Source organism: Phyllostomus hastatus, unplaced genomic scaffold, assembly GCF_019186645.2.
Source record: "Phyllostomus hastatus isolate PE091 unplaced genomic scaffold, TTU_PhHast_1.1 phas_scaffold_93, whole genome shotgun sequence".
Taxonomy (NCBI): Eukaryota; Metazoa; Chordata; class Mammalia; order Chiroptera; family Phyllostomidae; genus Phyllostomus; species Phyllostomus hastatus.
The window spans coordinates 9668472-9685986 of record NW_025334042.1 but is presented as its reverse complement, the minus strand read 5'-3'; the positions used below and the strand labels follow the sequence as shown (position 1 = coordinate 9685986).

The window sequence follows — 17515 nt, the reverse complement described above, 5'->3', positions numbered from 1 at the left end:
TTCAAACCCTTCAGAAGCCTCCCTTCCTTCTCTGGAGGAAGCTTTTCAGTTGTTCACGTTGCTCACATTAGCGGTTGTCAGTCCTGGCTGCATGCTAGACTCATGTGCGGCTCTTTCACAACCTACCCATGCTAAGGTTTTATCCCAGCCCAGTTACATCAGGGTTGGCTGCTTTGAGCTGGTTCTCCAGGTGGTTCTGATGTACAGTCAGGGTTCAGAACGTCTGCCTGTACAAACGTGCTTCCCTCCCCCACACACATCCCCTACCTCTCCGACCTCTTCTACAACTTTTCCTCTCTCATTTCCCTCTAGCCATGCTGGCTTTCCAACCATCAGTCACACTCTCAGCTCAAGGCCAGTGATTATTTCCTCTTTCTGAAATGTTTTTGTCTCAGACATCTACAAGGCTTGCTTGCTCATCTTCTTTAGGTCTTTGCTCAAATTCATTTTTGCAGTAAGGGTCTCCTGTCCCTCCCTGCTTTAAGTCAAACCCTCTCCCTACCCAGCTGTGATACTCCCCATCTTCCTCCCGTGCTTTATTTTGATCTGTATATATCTGATATATCTTCCGCTTACTCACATGATCCTCTCTCTTCTCCCCATTTCAGCACTCCCCAAAACTAAGTTCTAGGAGCAGGGATTTTCTGTTTTGTTCACTGCTGTATCCCCAGGGCCTAGGATAATGCCTGGCACTTATTTGGCCCTTTATGCCTCTTTGTTGAATCGATCAAGAGCAACAAACAAACAAGCAAAAAACCAAAAACAACCCTATACAGGGAAACCCTATATTTGAGATATTTCACAGTTGATCTTTACCACAATGGTAGCAAATAAGATAGTTGTGATTTTTTTCTCAGCTTCTTAATTAAGGTCACCCCCCTCTAATATGGTAGAGAAGACGTGCCTCTCTGGATGACTGTGCATTTTGCTTTTCATTGCCACCTGAAATTTCAAATCTATTGTCGTTCTCATATGATGTTCTTAGATCCACACAGTGTCAGGGAGAAGTGCCCGTGGGGTAGGACACACTCCCCATTGCTGGTTCTTCATTCCGCACTCACACACTCGCATATAAAGGCAGACACATCAGACTTTAGTGCCATCTTGGAGAGGAAAAGGGGGGTTATGTCAAAGAAATACAAACATAGACTTGAATATTGAACATGCCTTTTTTCTAAAAGTTCTTTATTTGTTCACTTTAAATTTCTATAGGTTAGCTTTCTGCGGCCTCCTGCCAGGTTCTCATGCCCCTTCGGTCCCTTCTTCCTTCTCTCATGTTCTCCCTCAACCCTTGTTTCTGTTACTTCTCCACTGAGCACAGTTTAGTTAAAATTTCCCCTTCTAATAGATGTTCTTTGATCCCACTTGCATTTCAACCCATTGTTAAGATATTTCCCTAAATTAAAACAGTTCTCCCCTGTTGGGAATTTCCCTGCCTGGTTTCAGAAGCTGTAACCCCCTCCAAGGCTAAGGCTGAGGGAGAGATGTTGGACAGTAAGCCACTAAGGAGACAAAGCTTATCTCCCTGGCAGGAGTGCTGCTTCTGCTCCTTTTACTTCATCCACAACTGGCCCCCAATGCTTGGTCGGTTAGCCAGTGATGGGTAAATTCCCCAAGGGAGGAATGATCTAAGACAGGCATGATCACATGGAGGCCCCAGGAAAGGATTTGGGGGGCTATGGAGAAAGGGGGTGATGGACCCTCACCTCTCAGCTTTGACAAAGCCTGAGTCCTTATTCTGTTTGCGAGAAGTCTCCTAATCTCTTGGCTGCCTTAAATTCCCTGCCCTGACTTAAGCCTGAAACAATGACAGAGGGCGGTGCAGCCCTATGCTGGAAAGGGCGGGTTTCTAGGACAATCAGGCCTAAGAAAGAATATGTAAAGTCCTGTGAAACCTGCTTTGTTTAGAATGCTCTCAATTAAATAAGGGTCCAAGCAAGAAATGAATTTGTTCCTCATAAGTTTTATTGCTCTTTAGCTATTAGACCCTGATTCAGAATAGGCCCTCAGAGTTCTTTGTTATCTATTGTTTGATCCTTACTGCCCGACAATGATTAATGAGCTTTACCTGTTTTCTTGTGCAAACAAACCCAATAAAAGCCCATTGAGGAAAAGGCTCCTGGCCCTTTCCCTTTGAGAGATGGACCACCTTTCCTCCCCAAGCAGATCATGTCTTGGTAGACTTATTCTCATCCATGGTGGCTGGGGAGGGGGGCACCCTGTGGGCAGAGCCCCCCCCACACTCCCCCACCTTAGGAAAAACTACAATCCAGTCAGCAGAAATGATGTTTGTCCATTTAAAAACATTCACATGTAACGAAGGGAAAGAAAGAGGCTCAGTGACTCATACAAGGTAAAACACCCAGTCTTCAGGATGTAATCCTAGGTCATCTGTGATATTTATATTTCTTAACGTGGTGATGATAAAAAAAATCTTGGGTTAGGGAGAGATCAGCGCTGACTTCCACAGAGGAGGAGATCAGCTCTCAGGAACAGAGGCGTGGTCAGCCTTGCTTACAAATGTGGGTGGGCTCAGGACACTGGTCTCTTCATTATATCACACTGTACTAGAAGCTCAAATACCTGATGTTGAGAAACTGTAAGTTTAGTTAATATAATTAATATAACTGTATTAGTTAATGTAACTAATATATCTGTAATACTCTTTTGTGAGGAACTATGAGTTTAGGGAGATATGTAATTACAGCCAACAACCATATGGCACTTTCTGATTGGAAGGCACTCTTCTGAGCATGCTGCATGTTTTAGAGTCCACGACTCATGTAACCTTTGTGATGGCTCTCATAATAATTATTATTATAATTCCCACTGTATAGTCAAGATCACACAGCTAGAAAATGGTAGAGCCGGGATTTTAAACCAAGCAGCCTGGCTATAGAGTTTGTGCTATTAATCACTCTACAATAGAAGGAAACCATCTCCACTTGACATTTTCACTTCATGCACACATTTGAGGACTGACTGTACGCCAGGCTATTCTCAGTGCTTTTACATGTGTTGTCTCATTTAATCCTTACAAAGTCCTGGTGAGGTGGGTATTTTCATCCACATTTTACACATCTGTAAACTAAGCCTCACAGACGTTAAATACTCATATAAGATCATGAAGCAAATAATTGGTAAAGCCAAGATTTGAACCAATATAATAATTATATTATTATAAACTCACTATACCACATTCTCTTTTCAGAATATATAGTGCATCTATAAACATGCATATACAAAAACACATACAAGACATGGATTTGAAGTTCTTAATGAGCTCATGTGTTGAGAGAAAAGACAAACATATGAACTTCTTATTTTATTTTAGAATTGAAAAACTGTGACAAAGGTGATTGGAATCATGTTTTCCCTTTGACCTTGAAGACAAAGATGATGTCCTATTTTTATTTATATCTCCAATACTAATCACAGTGATAGTGAGAGAAAAAGTAAATATTCATTCCAATGAATAGAGATATACTTCTTTTTTCACATTTTTTTATTGTTTGAGTACAGTTGTCTCAATTTTCCCCCTACCACTCCCCCCATCCCACCCATCATCATTTCCCACCCTTGATCCTACCCCACTTTGGTTTTGTGCATGTGTCCTTTATACATGTTCCTAAAAACACTTCCCCTTCTCCCCCCCCCCCCCATTATTCACTCCTGTCTCTCCACTTGTTACTGTCAGTTTGTTCTTTATACAATGGAATCCTACACAGTAGGAAGGAGCTCCTACCCTTTGAAACAGCATGGATGGATCTGGAGAGCATTATGCTAAGTGAAATAAGCCAGGTATTAAAAGACAAATACCATATGATCTCACCTATAAGTGGACCCTAATCAACAAAACAAGCAAACAAGCAAAATATAACCAAAGACATTGAAGTTAAGAGGTATACTTCTTAAATCATGAATATTGGAGTACAGTGAACCTCTCTAAAATTGAGGTTTTAATGCTTTGAGTGTAATGCAAATTGGAAGTTACCATAAGAGATAGTGTGATATTTGACAGATATTTAGCTTCACAGATAAATTAGCTATAGACATTCAAAATAGTTTATGGGATTTGGCCCAATGGTAAGTATAAAGGAAAATAAGCTATAAAGATGGGGAATTTGGACACAGAAATTCTATTTGGGCTATGGGGAAAACTATCATAGTCATCAAAATAGTTTAATATTTTGTGGGTGATTTAAAAAAAGAAAGGGGATGACAAAATGGTCCTTAACAAAAACTAATGTCAACCTGGAAAGAATGTCTGGAAAATATCTCTTGGAAGAGGTAAAGGTAATGTACCTAGGTGGGTGCTTACAGTGGACCATGCTGGGCCGGCAGCTAGGATCGGGTGGTAGATATTGTAGTAGGCAGAATAATGCCCCTAAGGATGTCCATGACCTAATCTCCAGAACCTGTGAATATGTTATCTTAAATGTCAAAACAGACTTTGCCAGAGTAAGGTACTTATCTCAACAGAGTGAGATTTTCCTGGGTTATCCAGCTGGGCCCAATTTGATCAGGAGGGTTCTTATAAGTAAAAGAGGGAGGCAGGAGAGTCTGAATAGGAGAAGCTGTGATGACTGAAGCAGAGATTGGAGTGATGTGCTTTGATGGCAGAGGAAAAGCACACAAGCCAAGGTATGCAGGCAGCCTCTAGAAGCTGGAAGAGGCAAGGAAACAGTTTCTCCTCCAAATGGTGTGCAGCCCTGCCTACAACTTGATTTTTAATCCAGTGAGACCCATTTTGGACTTCTGACCCCCAGAACAGTAAGATAATAAATCTGTATTGCTTTAACTCACTAATTGTGAGGCAATTGGTTACACTAGTAACAGGAAATTGATATAGAAGCCAAGTTATGATTCATCATCATGGCCCAAAGAAATAATTTTTAAAGAGGCGAGGGCTAACCAAATAAAAAAATTCATCATAAAGAATAAGAATAATAAATCTGATGATATAAAATTTCCATACATCCAAAATAAAAGACCAGTGGCAATCTGAGAAAAAAGGCCTGCAACAATTATGACAGAAAGAGAGGAAATCATCTTAGTATTGAAAAAGAGCTCTTTCAAATTAGGAAAAAAATAGCAAAGGACATAAATAGATAATATCCAGGAAGAATGCAAATGGCAATAAACATGTTTTTAAAAATATTCTCATTATGCAAATTAAGACTGAGATAACATCTTTAATTTACAAAGTCAGAGCAGACTTGTTTTTAAAACCTCATATGCAAAGTTAGCAAGAATTCCATCAGATCGGCAGTCTTAGCCACCACTGGTAAACGTGTGTCTTTGTAAGTTTTTTTTTTAATAATTTTTATTATTTGTATTTATTTTTAGAGAGGGAATGGAGGGAGAAAGAGAGAGAGAGAGAGAGAAACATCAATGTGCGGTTGCTGGGCGTCATGGCCTGCAACCCAGACATGTGCCCTGACTGGGAATCGAACCTGTGACACTTTGGTTCACAGCCCGCACTCAATCCACTGAGCTACGCCAGCCAGGGCTGTCTTTGTAAGTTTTTTAAAATGAAAAACAACTGGCTAATATGTATTAAAATGCATACAATTGTTTATGGTTTGATCCAATGATTCTAAGTTAGAGATTGGGCTATTCTTCAGCCCCTTCATGTCACACTCCACCCCCCAGGTCCTACTATTTCTCATCCATGTGTTCCCTGGGCTGCCTTGCTTGTTAGCTTCTAGTTGGGTTTAGGCAATGAAGACACTGAAAGGAGAGAGAGAGAAGAAGGGAAATTTGGGGACATTTACCTCCCACCACCTGACCCCCACCCCCCACTTCCATGGTTTTATGAGTTCGAAACCAGTGGTTCTCAAACTTCAGCACATGAAAACCACGTGGGTGCTTTGGTTCTGATTCAGCCGGATGGGGTAGAGCCTGGGAATTTATATTCCTAAGAGATTCCCAGGTGTTGTTGATGCTGCTGGTGCGAGTACCACAGTTTGAGAAGCACAGCTTTAAGGCCACAGTGCTCTGTGGGGCAGCCTGTATTGCTCAGCGGAGGCTTTCTCTGTGCTCCACAAATAATACGTCCTTCCACTCTCCACCCTTTCTCCCTCAGGTCTAGGAAAGCCGAGGGCTTGTTTGCCAGTTCTGTCCGAGTGCTTACCATTCCTTGTTGATTCCCTTAACCCTGCCCACATCGCTTGTAATCAGTCCCTTTATTAAAGGAAGAAATGTGTATTAAATTGAACTAAACACTTTGACCCTGCCATCAATTTCCTTCTAAAATCTTGGCTGATGTTGGGATTTATCCCAGGGAAATGATAGAAGGTACAGACACAGACTGAGGTTCAAGACTGTTCTTTGCAGTATAATTCACAATAGCAAAAACATTAGAAGCAAGGTACATGTTCAACCATAGGGGAAGACAGACTAGCACACAGTTAAAATGACTAACGGCATTGACTAACCTAGGGACTGCTAAAGATGCAGTGTTTGAGTCAGAATAAGATATGAAAGCATAGCTAGAGAATGTCTCCAATTTAGTAATTATGTGTGGTTGTGCTTGGTACAAACTGAGGTTAAAAATTGGAAAGCGAGAGTAGTTCAAGTGACAGTGACTACATACATAGTTTATTAGAGTTTATTAGAAGAGGATTTGATTTGCTGGAATATTTCTCTTTTTCTGATAGGATGTTTTGAACCACAAGTGTAATTCCAATTAAAATTTTTCCTCCTTTATTTCTAGTGGGTTTCAGAATTATTACCATGTTTAATATTATGTAAATATTTGGTATTATATTTAATTACCAAAATAAAATGTGCTTTATATTTACAAAGGGATAGGAATTATATTCCAGCAATGAAGTTAATTCTTCATGTCACAACCACTTTCTATACAAATCCCTTTAGACACATAGACTCAGGTAAATTTCAGCCGCAAATATAATGAGTGCCTGCCCTCAAGGAAGTTACAGTCTGAGAGGGCACCTAAGACACAAATAAAGATGCAATGAAGAATAGTGGAAAGGATACAACTTGGAATTTAAACACCAGAGTTTGTCACAATCACAGTTAAGCAGTCCATGAAGTTTTTTGCAGGATATGTAGTAGAACATAAATTATAAAGTCCAATTATTTAATCAGAAAATCATGATGAGGTTTTTCATCAGTTTGAATGCTCTGTGGCTTGTATAACAAGTATGCATTTACCAAGTTGAAGTTAACATTAGTCTATTCTTTTAATTCTTCTCTGCTTCAGAACTGACACACATGTTGTTTTCCTGCATATACATAATTACAAAAAAGTTTGCTTATTTGTTACATTGAGAATGAAACTGTAAAGACCAGAGCTGATGATTAAAACAGAGGTGGCATTATTCTCAGAGGGGAAAATGGATATCTCATTCCTGACTCTTAACAGTAATTGGAGTAGAAAATAAGAAAGCTCAAAAGGCTGGTTAGGAATCTAACTTACATAAAATAAGCAACAAGTACAATATTTGCATAAGCAAGAATAAAATTATTAAAAAATTATACAGTAGAAAGACAACCCAATAATGGGCTAATGGCATCAAACTGATAATGACTGTGGCATTCAAATAAAATTTAAATGTTTTGAATTAAGGGAAATAAGCAACTAAGATGCAATGAGATTTCCAATTCTGACATTTCCTTCTCGATCACAGTATCCCACTGAGCTTAACTGTTTGTCCAATAATAAATTCAGTTCTTTACATTTCCCTGTTCTTTCAGAATGTCTACCTTCTGCAACTTCATTTACCTTCCTACTCAGTATAACGCCATAAACAGCTTGCCAGTAGTGCTCTTGTTTGAACACTATACTGAACTCTCTCATCAGTATATAAACTTGTGCCATAGCCTATTTGCCAGACTTCAAGCTTAGGAAATCTCCAACATCCATTTTCTTTGTTCATACTCTGAAGCTGCTAAACCCAGCTGTACAGCCACAGAACTACTCTCTCTTCTGCTTAAAACGGTTCAAAGAATACAATAAAAGAAAAGCCCTCCCAATTAACTAGGATAATATATCAAATAAGAAAAATCTTCCATGAACATATGGTAAAATAAAAATATAGTCAGATACTGTTAAGAAACAAAATAATCCTGCCTGTCTGTGAAGTAGGATTAAAATATAAAAACCTTGCCTTTGTTCATAACTTGTTGCCACAGAGACTAAAGGCATGGACATTCATTTTTAGGTGTTCAAGGACTCAAAAACTAGATTGCTTCCCAAATAAATGTCCTAAAGGCCTGCTTCAGAACCCCAACCTATTAATAATGATTTAGATTCAAGAAAACTAGAGTGGTAGCTAAAGGGAATGGAGCAATAATTAAGTTAAACATAGAGAGGTACATTGAATTTATACAAATAGTGTATAAATTTGAAATAAAGTTACTGGAAACAGACGATTTATACTGTTTAGCACAAAGACAATGATGCAGTTTGTGACTACAGTCTAATTGAAAAAGAAAAAAAAACAGAGAAGAGAAAAGGAGAAGCTTCACTAAAGGAAACCGAAGTCCTGGGTTTCACATCCTTCATAAAGGGAAGTAAAGTTCTTATGTTGCTCTCAGTTTTAATAGTTATGTGGGAAAGTCTAAGGATGGTTTATTTGAAATAGGATGCTTTGCTTCTTAATTATTGCAGAGGATAAGAACAGTCTGAATATAAAAAGAGGAAAGGGATTAAAACCCAGGTAGTGTAAATGGGACATTTTATTTATGTCACAATTTAATTGGTCATTTACCTCTTTTTCTGCTCAGTACCCCTTGCATTTTTCTGAGCCACGTCTCTGTGCCCCCACCCACCTCTAACCAAAGATTCCAAATGGAGATACCATCATTTGACATGATCTTACTCCCCTGGCCGAGATTATCTGGTAGTGAGCATCTAATTTAATATGGGTCAGTCTTAGAATCTCATCATCCCCAGTCCTTACCACCCAGCCCTGGAAACTGGTCTAGAAGACAGGCACACAGACACCTAGCACAAACTGAGCATCATATTCCTCTCCAGGGTCTGTTCAACTGGACCTGTGTGAAAGTCTTATTTCACTTCGAAGGTAAGGAAGGCTAGGTGTCTGTGGACGAGAGTAGTCAGAGAGAAGCAAAGAGAGGCAGAGCCAGAGAACTGTGGTAGTATCAAGTCTCTGGTCAGCGAGTCTCTAGCTGTACTCTTGCCTTTTCTGATTGCCGGAGCCCTGAACTTGTATTTTGCCTAAGCTAATAATTCAAGATCAATTTCTACATCCTCCAACCAAATACAAATAAGAATTATGATCATAAATGTAATTGAGTTTAATCTCTTAGTAAAAAGTCAAAACTCAGATTGGAATGGAAAAATAAAATCAGGTTATTTAAGAAAAAGATACCTAAAATAAAAGAGTAGAGTAGAATAATTTGCATATAGAAACCAGATAGATATATAAGATATATCACCTAAAGCGAAAATCATTAAATAGAAATAATGTCTCTTTGTCTTGATAAATTTCAGAGTCTACAGAAAAGGCACAGCAGGGCCATGTAGCTGCTCAATGATGTCTTCAATGAATGTTTGTATTTCTGGCTCATTCTCATCACGTGGCTTTCATTCCGGGCACAAGATGGACGCTTCAGCTTCAGACATCATGTATGTATCCCAATGACTAAAGGGCATATTATAATCCCTTTAACACTTTTTAATTCACATTAAGTTTCTATTTTATTAACAGACAACTGGAGTGAATCAGCATTCTCTGAAGAAAACATGAACTTCGATACTCTTTCCCTATCCCTTCTATGGCCCCCCCCTCACTACTTGACATCTTGAAATCATCTGGAAGTCTACTTCTAAAAAATAATTTCTTATACTATGTATTAATGATTAATTAGTCATAACAATAACTTTCATAGATTCCTTTATTGTGTTAATTAAATGAGCTAAAACATAAGAAGTGTTTGGCATGATACTAATTCAGTAGTGTTTGTAATGATGCTGAGGACTATCGATATCATTATCACTTGGCACAGAGCCCTTCTCTCTCCACAAGCTCTTTTTTGGTGATCTTATCCTCAGCTGTCACCATCGCTACTACCTGGATGGTTCCCAAACCTGTATCGCCTCACTGGACACCGCTCCTGGGCTCCCCTGTTTTATTTTCAATTTCTGTTAAAGATCACCACCTAATTATTTCACCAGAGCATGAAGCTCAACACATCTGAATTAAACTAGCCCCTAATTTCTCTTAATGGAACAAGCATTCTCCCTGTTCCTTAATCTGGAAAGCCTTCCCTCTTATCTCTCCTGATTTCCTCACAAAGATAGTTGAGCCCATTGCCTGTATCATGTAGCGGCACATTCAAAGTTAGTCTTCTTCCTTCTTTTCTTTTAATACACTGCTAAGCCCTGTAAAAACCTTTTAAAATGCCATTTCTATTTACCTTCTTCTTTACGACTCCCTCCTCCCAATGTATTACTTTCATCTAGTATTGAGATATACTCCTAGTTTTCCTCCTAAGTTTCTGAGCTCTCCTCCCTTCTTCTATTCTTACAGGTGAACCCTTAAACATCATGCCAATCATGCATTTATTATGTACTACCTAACAGGCTCCTAGCTTTGGACGTAAGTCTAAACCCCTCAGCCTACCGCTCTAGGCTTTCTAGTGACAGGTGTTGGGAACCGCCCTGCCTGGTATCAGGAAGCTGTAACCCCCCTTGACTTAGGCTGAGTGAAAAACCTCCGGACCAGGAGCCACTAAGGAGACAAAACTTATTTCCCTGGCATGAACGCTGCCTGTTCTAATGCCTGGCTCTCATTGCATGATCATCAGTCAATGACAGGTAACAATTCTCTAAGAAAGAGAATGAATCTAAAACAGACACAATCACATGGGAATGCCTTAAGGGAAGAGACTCATGGGACTGTGGAAATGAAGGGGTGATTGACATCAACCCCTGCCCCCTCGGCTTTGTCAAAACCTGAGTCCTTGTGAGAAATCCAAGTCTCCTGGCTGCCTTTGTCTTCTCTGTTAACTCAGGCCAGCAGGGGTGGTGCAGCCCAGACCAGAAACGGTGGACCCCTGGGGTAATCAGGCCTGGGACATAGAATATGCAAGATCCTGTGAAATCTGTTTGCTGGAGGATGTTATTAACTTGGAATTTAAAGGCACAGACAGGAAACCTTTGGAACCTGTAGTCCTTTCATATGTTAAAAACCCTAAACTTTACCCAGAATCACAGTGGGGGTTCTATCTGCACCTTTGTAAGTCACCTACTTCTTCTGATGTTTTCTGCCAGACTGTGAATCCACAAACTAAGTCTGTTTTCTCAATAGAAATCTGCTTGGGAATGGAGACGAGGCACTCTCCCCATTAGAGAGAGAGTGGCCATTCCATTTTTACTTCCCCACAGAAACTCCTTGTCTCTGTGTATGTCTTTCTCTCGTGTTTCAACAAGCCATCCGCAGTGTTCCGTGCTCACTGCAGGCAGGTGAGCATGTGTCAGACAGGGGTTTAACTTACCTCACTGACTGCCCCCCACTATGGAGAGTATGGATCAGTCAGCCTGGCACACTCATTCCTCCCTGAAAACCCCAACCACTTTCTGAACTCTAGTTTTATCCTTCTGCCTAGGAAACTTCTTTGAACCATCTCTGCCTGTCAAAATCCTGCCTGTCAGAAGCCTTGTCAGAAAGCCTTGATTCACACACCAGTTAGGATTTGTCCTTTCTTTGAGCCACTATAACATTTCATGTGCCTCTAATAGCAATGAAAGTATTTTTACTTTAAGTTAAAGATTTTCAGGATTTATTATCTTGACCTTTCACCAGACTGTAAAATGGTTAAAGGGCTTTGCCCTACTCATCTTTTAATTTTTTGTCAGACCTTATTAGTATAGCATATTTTAGTTTGTCCTCAATTACAGTTATTACAGATTGTATCATTTAAGACAAAGAAAAATTATTCTGAAAGCATAACCAAGGTTTCTTAGACTATGTAAAATAAGGACTTGTTCAAGTTCAAAAGGCTATTTTCTGTATATGAATCTTTGTTTAGAGAATGAACGAGCTAAATAAGTCTCCAAATAACACAGAAAAGGTACACACCATTTTTATGGTGGTAGACCTAAAGGAAACATGTACTTTGCAAGAAAACCAAGTCACAGAAACATCTGTGGGATATGAATGAGGTCTTTCTGAATATTTGATGAAGTGCCAGAGGTTTCTCTTTGCATACAGCTTATTTAAAAACATTTGGCTTTCCATGTTGCTTTTGTTAATACAGAAGTAATAATAACAGCTTTCAACTACTACACTGTACAGCCTGAGTAGATGTAAGAAAATAATGGAATATAAGTGTAGGAATGCAGATCAAATCCCAGTTCTGGAATATTTTGAATGCTGATATTGGGATTTTAGTTAGTAAGCAGCCCATTGAAATTTTGTTGTTGTGGTTGCTTCTTGCTTGTTTTTGATGCTGTGAGCACCATTGTAGAAATGTGCTTCAAGAAAGTTAGCAACACTGCTGCCTGAACCAGAGCCTCAGCTTCTGGCTTTCCTCCCTGAACAGCAGGAGCTTCAGGACTGGGTCTAGCTTCTCCACAAACTGGACCCTGGTCTCTGTGCAGTCATCCAGCCACTGGGCCTGGCCAGCCAGCAGCTTGAGCTCTCAGATCTTGGTGTCCCATTCCACCAGTGTATAGGGGCAGCTGTGGATCTAGGGGCCTGGCCGTGGGGAGGACAGGGGGTTTGGTGGGCATAGGAAGCATCCAGAGCAAAGAGACAATGCAATGTTTGAATGATCGCCTGGCCTCCTACCTGGAAAGGGTGAGAAACCTGGAGGCTGATAATCAGAGACTAGAGAGCAAAATAAGGGAATACCTGGAAAAGAGGGGACCCCAAATCAAAGACTGGGGACATTATTTCAAGACCATTGAGGACCTGAGGGCTAAGATCTTTGCAAATTCTGTGGACAATGCCCTCATTGTTCTGCAGATTAACAGTGCCCATCTTGCTGCTGATGACTTCAGAGTCAAATAAGACTTGGAGCTGGCCACTAACCACTGTGTTGAGAATGACATCTGTGGGCTCTCTAAGGTCACGGATGACTCCACTATCACTAGTCTACAGCTAAAGACAGAGATGAAGGCTCTCAAGGAGGAGCTGCTCTTTGTGAAGAAGAACCACGAGGAAGAAGCAAATGCTCTACAAAACTAGATTGCCAACTCTGTGCTGACCATAAAGTTGGATGCCCCCAAATCTGAGGAACTCAGCAAGATCATGGTAAACATCTCGGCCCAGTAAGATGAGCTAGCTCAGAAGAACCGAGAGGAGCTAGACAAGTACTAGTCCCAGTGGATGGAGGAGAGCACCACAGTGGTCACCTCGCAGACCGCTGATATAAGAGCTGCTGAGACGACACTCATGGAGCTGAGATGTACAGTCCAGTCATTGGAGACTGACCTGGACTCAATGAGGAATCCAAAGGTCAGTTTTGAGAACAACCTGAGGGAGGTGGAGCCACACTGTGCCATGCAGATGGAACAACTCAATGGGATCCTGCTGCACCTGGAGTCAGAGCTGGCCCAACCCAGGCAGAGGGGCAGCACCAGACCCAGGAGTATGAGGCCCTGCTGAACATCAAGGTCAGGCTGGAGGCTGACCTTGCCACCTACCAGTGCCTGCTAGAACAAGGGGAGGACTTCACTCTTGGTGATGCCCTGGACAACAGCCACTCCATACATCTACCTAAAAGACCACCACCTGCAGGACTATGGATGGCACTGTGGTGTCTGAGGTAATGAAGCCAAAGTTCTGCACCATTAAAGACAGCAGAAATGGGGCACCTTGGAAGGGTCAGGAGGCCAATAAAAAAATCAGAGATCATTGAGCATTTAAAAAAAAGAAAATTAACTGCAGAGAGGAGAGTAGGTTGGGCTGGAAGGAGAACTTAGAGGTAAGGACTTAGCTGGTCTGCTTATAATAAAGTAGAAAGAGGGCAAATGAACTAAAGTGGCCGAAGTGATGAAGAGGGGGGAAATTATGCTGATGCAAGAACTATTACAAAGGACTTAGCAATTGACCTGTAAATGATTCGGTTGGTCAGGATAAGGAAAAACCAAAAATAGCTGCTAAAGTTTTGTCTCGAAGAGAAGAGAGAAACAATAATACTGTGGAGGGAGGGAGGGATGAAAAGAGAGAGAGAGAGAGAGGCTGACTGGGAGTTAAAAGGTTATTCCCTTTACTCCTGTGAAAATGGGTTTTGTTCTTGCCTCTCCCATTGTTTCTTCTCAGTCTTATATATTGCTTTCTTTTCCTTTGTTTGCCCCTTTAAAAATTAGCATTTCCATGGCCGGGTGGAGTCAGAGGAGGGGGGTGGGGATGGCTGGGTTGGGGCAGGGGAGAGACAACTGTACTTGAACAATAAAATTAAAAAATGAAAAAAGAAGAGGGAGAAAAATTAGCATTTCAGATAAGCCACTAGTATCTGGAAAATGCAAGTCAGCTAGATAGATACCTCTTTTAGCATAAAGAAATGGAACAAAATTTAAAAGGGTTAATCATCTCCAGTGTTATTATCAGTATTGAAAACTACAGCAACAATAAAAGACATGGTTACATGCTCCTGGGAGGGAGTATAAATTGGGAATTAGTTTTTTGAACAAAGGTACATATATTGGATAGTTTGGGATTTTACAGTTTAAATCAACTTGATTGATATATAATTTACATATAATAAAATACACCCTTTTAAGTGGGCATGTTTTAATATGTAAATTATTTAAAAACTGACTGTTAAGTAAGATTTTTTTTAATCCTCACCTGAGGATATATTTATTGATTTTAGAGAGAGAGGAAGGGGGAGAGAGAGAGAAACATCTATGTGAGAGAAAAACATGAGAGTTGCCTCCCTTACACGCTCGAACCAGGACCAAACCCACTACCTAGTTATGTTCTCTGACCGGAAATTGAACCAGCAAACTTTTGGTGCACAGGATGATGCTCCAATCAACTGAGCAACCTGACCAGGGCAGTAAGTTTTAACAAAATTATAACTACTAAAGAAAATTTCCATCTCCCAAGAAAATTCACTCATGTTCCTTTGCTGTCATTCTCTCTCTATCCCTCACCAGCAGCAAACGTTATATCCTATTATAATAAACTGGTAATGTGGTAAGTAAAATGTACTTCTAAGTTCTGTGAATAGCCCTAGAAAATGAATCAAAACCCAGGAGATTGTAGGAACCTCTGATCTATAGTCATTTGATCTGTAGTACAAGGTGTGGGTGTCCAGGTAGATAGTGTCAGAATTGGGCTGAATTTTCAGACACCCTGATGATGCCAGAGAATTGCTTGGTTTGTGCAGCAACCACACCCTGCCCAAATACACATACACTTTCAAACTGAGTCCTGGAACCCAAAATAGTCTTTAAGTCTAGTGTGTAAGACATCCAAGTTTGTGGTGTTTCTTTTAACAATGTCTTGACTATGCAGGTCCTTTGCATTTCCATATAAATTTAAAAATCAAATTATTAATGTCTTTTTGAAAAACTTGCTAAGATTTTGACTGAACTTGCATTGAGTTTAAACATCAATTTGAGGAAGGTGTACATCTTAAGAGTAAGTCATCCAATTTGTGAATATGTAACTCTCCATTTAATTAGGTCTTCTTTCAGTCCTCTCAGCAATATTTTATAGTTTTCAGTGCACAAATCTTATCCACATTTTATAAAATCCATTCCTCAGTATTTCATATTTTCTAAATACTATTATAAATATTTAAAAATTTTAAATTTACCACTGCTCATATAGAGAAATACAATTGAACTTTTTTATACTGACTTTATATCTGGGACCTTGATATACATACTTAATTTTTCCAGAAGTTTTTTTTTGTAAGTTTCTGATCATTTTCCTTGTACAAATCATATGATCTGTGAATAAGAACAGTTTTGCTCCTTCCTTCCTTACTTTCTGACTATATGACTTTTATTATTTTTCTTGCTCTGATTATACTGGTTGGGACTTCCAGTACAATGTGGGCATGGTATTGAACATGGCACTCGGCATTTACTGGCACTTCATTTTAGTCTGACTTTCTGTACTGAAGTAGATGGAAAAGCTAAATACTAAATTTCCCAGGCTTCCTTGCCAACAGAGTTCTACATTTGATTAAATTCCACCAACTAGATGCACCTAGTTGCATTTGAGAAGATAGAGTTGAAGTGGAGGCTTTCTTACTGCAAAGTCTGTTTACTGATGACGAACACAGTCATGGAGCTGTGGGTTTCGTCTCCATGGATTTCAAGAAGCAGTTGCAGTGACAGTAGTACCCGCTTTCTGACAGTTGGATTGCAGCTACCATGTTTTTTGTGCAAGAGAAACATCCATCCATTGCCTCTTGCACACCTCCTATCAAGGACTGAACTCACAACCCAGGCATGTGCCCTGACCCGGAATTGAGCTGGCGACTTTTTGCTTTGTGGGATGATTTCCAACCCACTGAGCCACACCAGCCAGGGCTGTTAATGTGTTTTTAATGTGAACAGTTCTAGTGGCAGACTCCTGATTCCCTACCTTCTGGTTCATGGTAGAGGAGGTGACTTCCCTGGCAAGTCAGTTTTTCATGGCATTTGGGAGTGATTCCTGGGAGTGATTCCTGGGACCTCAGCTTATAACCCAATCTTCCAGCCCTTTCAGTGATTTTTTTGTAATGATCTAATTACATGTATTAAATTTCTTTCTGCTTAAAATACTTCCAGTAGTATTTGTTTCCAGCAGTGAACATTGAAGAGTACAGTCAAGACAGATATTTGAAAGAAGGCTTAATTGACAAAAATAGAGAGGCAGTTCAGGGACAAGAAATTAATTCCTTGGTGAGATAGGTGTACCAGAAAAAGTCTCCATCACAAGAAAACAGCACACGACCCTAGTTATCAGGGGACCAGAATACCGACATCATGACAAGCTGTGCTGTATGTAACACAGCCTGTGTGTTGACTTGGTAAACCTCTATCCTAGAGCTCTTGTGGCACCCCTTGTTCCCTAGTCTAAGAACAAATTTGATCCCAAAATTGCAGGGTGAGACTATACCATTAGCTCAAGGTACAGCTATCTCAGCATGACAGAGAGATACAAAGACAGAGGAATAAGGAAGGGAGTTTAAAATTTAAAAGGAATAATTTCAAGGCAAATAAAAGGCAGAGCTACTTCATAAAGCATTTAGTAACCATATAGTGAAATACAGACATAAGGCTTTAAATGTGTTTTCTTCATATACTATTAAGAACTGTAAGTTGTCAGTCAAGTCATTGAGCTCATTGGTCATCTAATTTAGAAATACCTCCCCCACTCAATGTTACTGACTAATGGTTACCTAACTCTTGCTTGAACAGTTAGAGTGACAGGGAGTTCATTACTTCACAGACTTGGCTATTTCATTTCTCTGATCATCAGAACATTAACTATCTTTCACATCAACAACATAATTCTGTTTATATACTAATGTATAATGACAGTGATGAGGCTTAACTTATGATTACTGA

At 40.0% G+C, this 17515-nt stretch overlaps 1 pseudogene; it reads left to right on the top strand.

Annotated features, from left to right (window-relative positions):
- The first annotated feature begins 4582 nt into the window (after nt 1–4582).
- On the top strand, nt 4583–13796 carry LOC123812558 (annotated as a pseudogene).
- The last annotated feature ends 3719 nt before the right edge of the window (nt 13797–17515 follow it).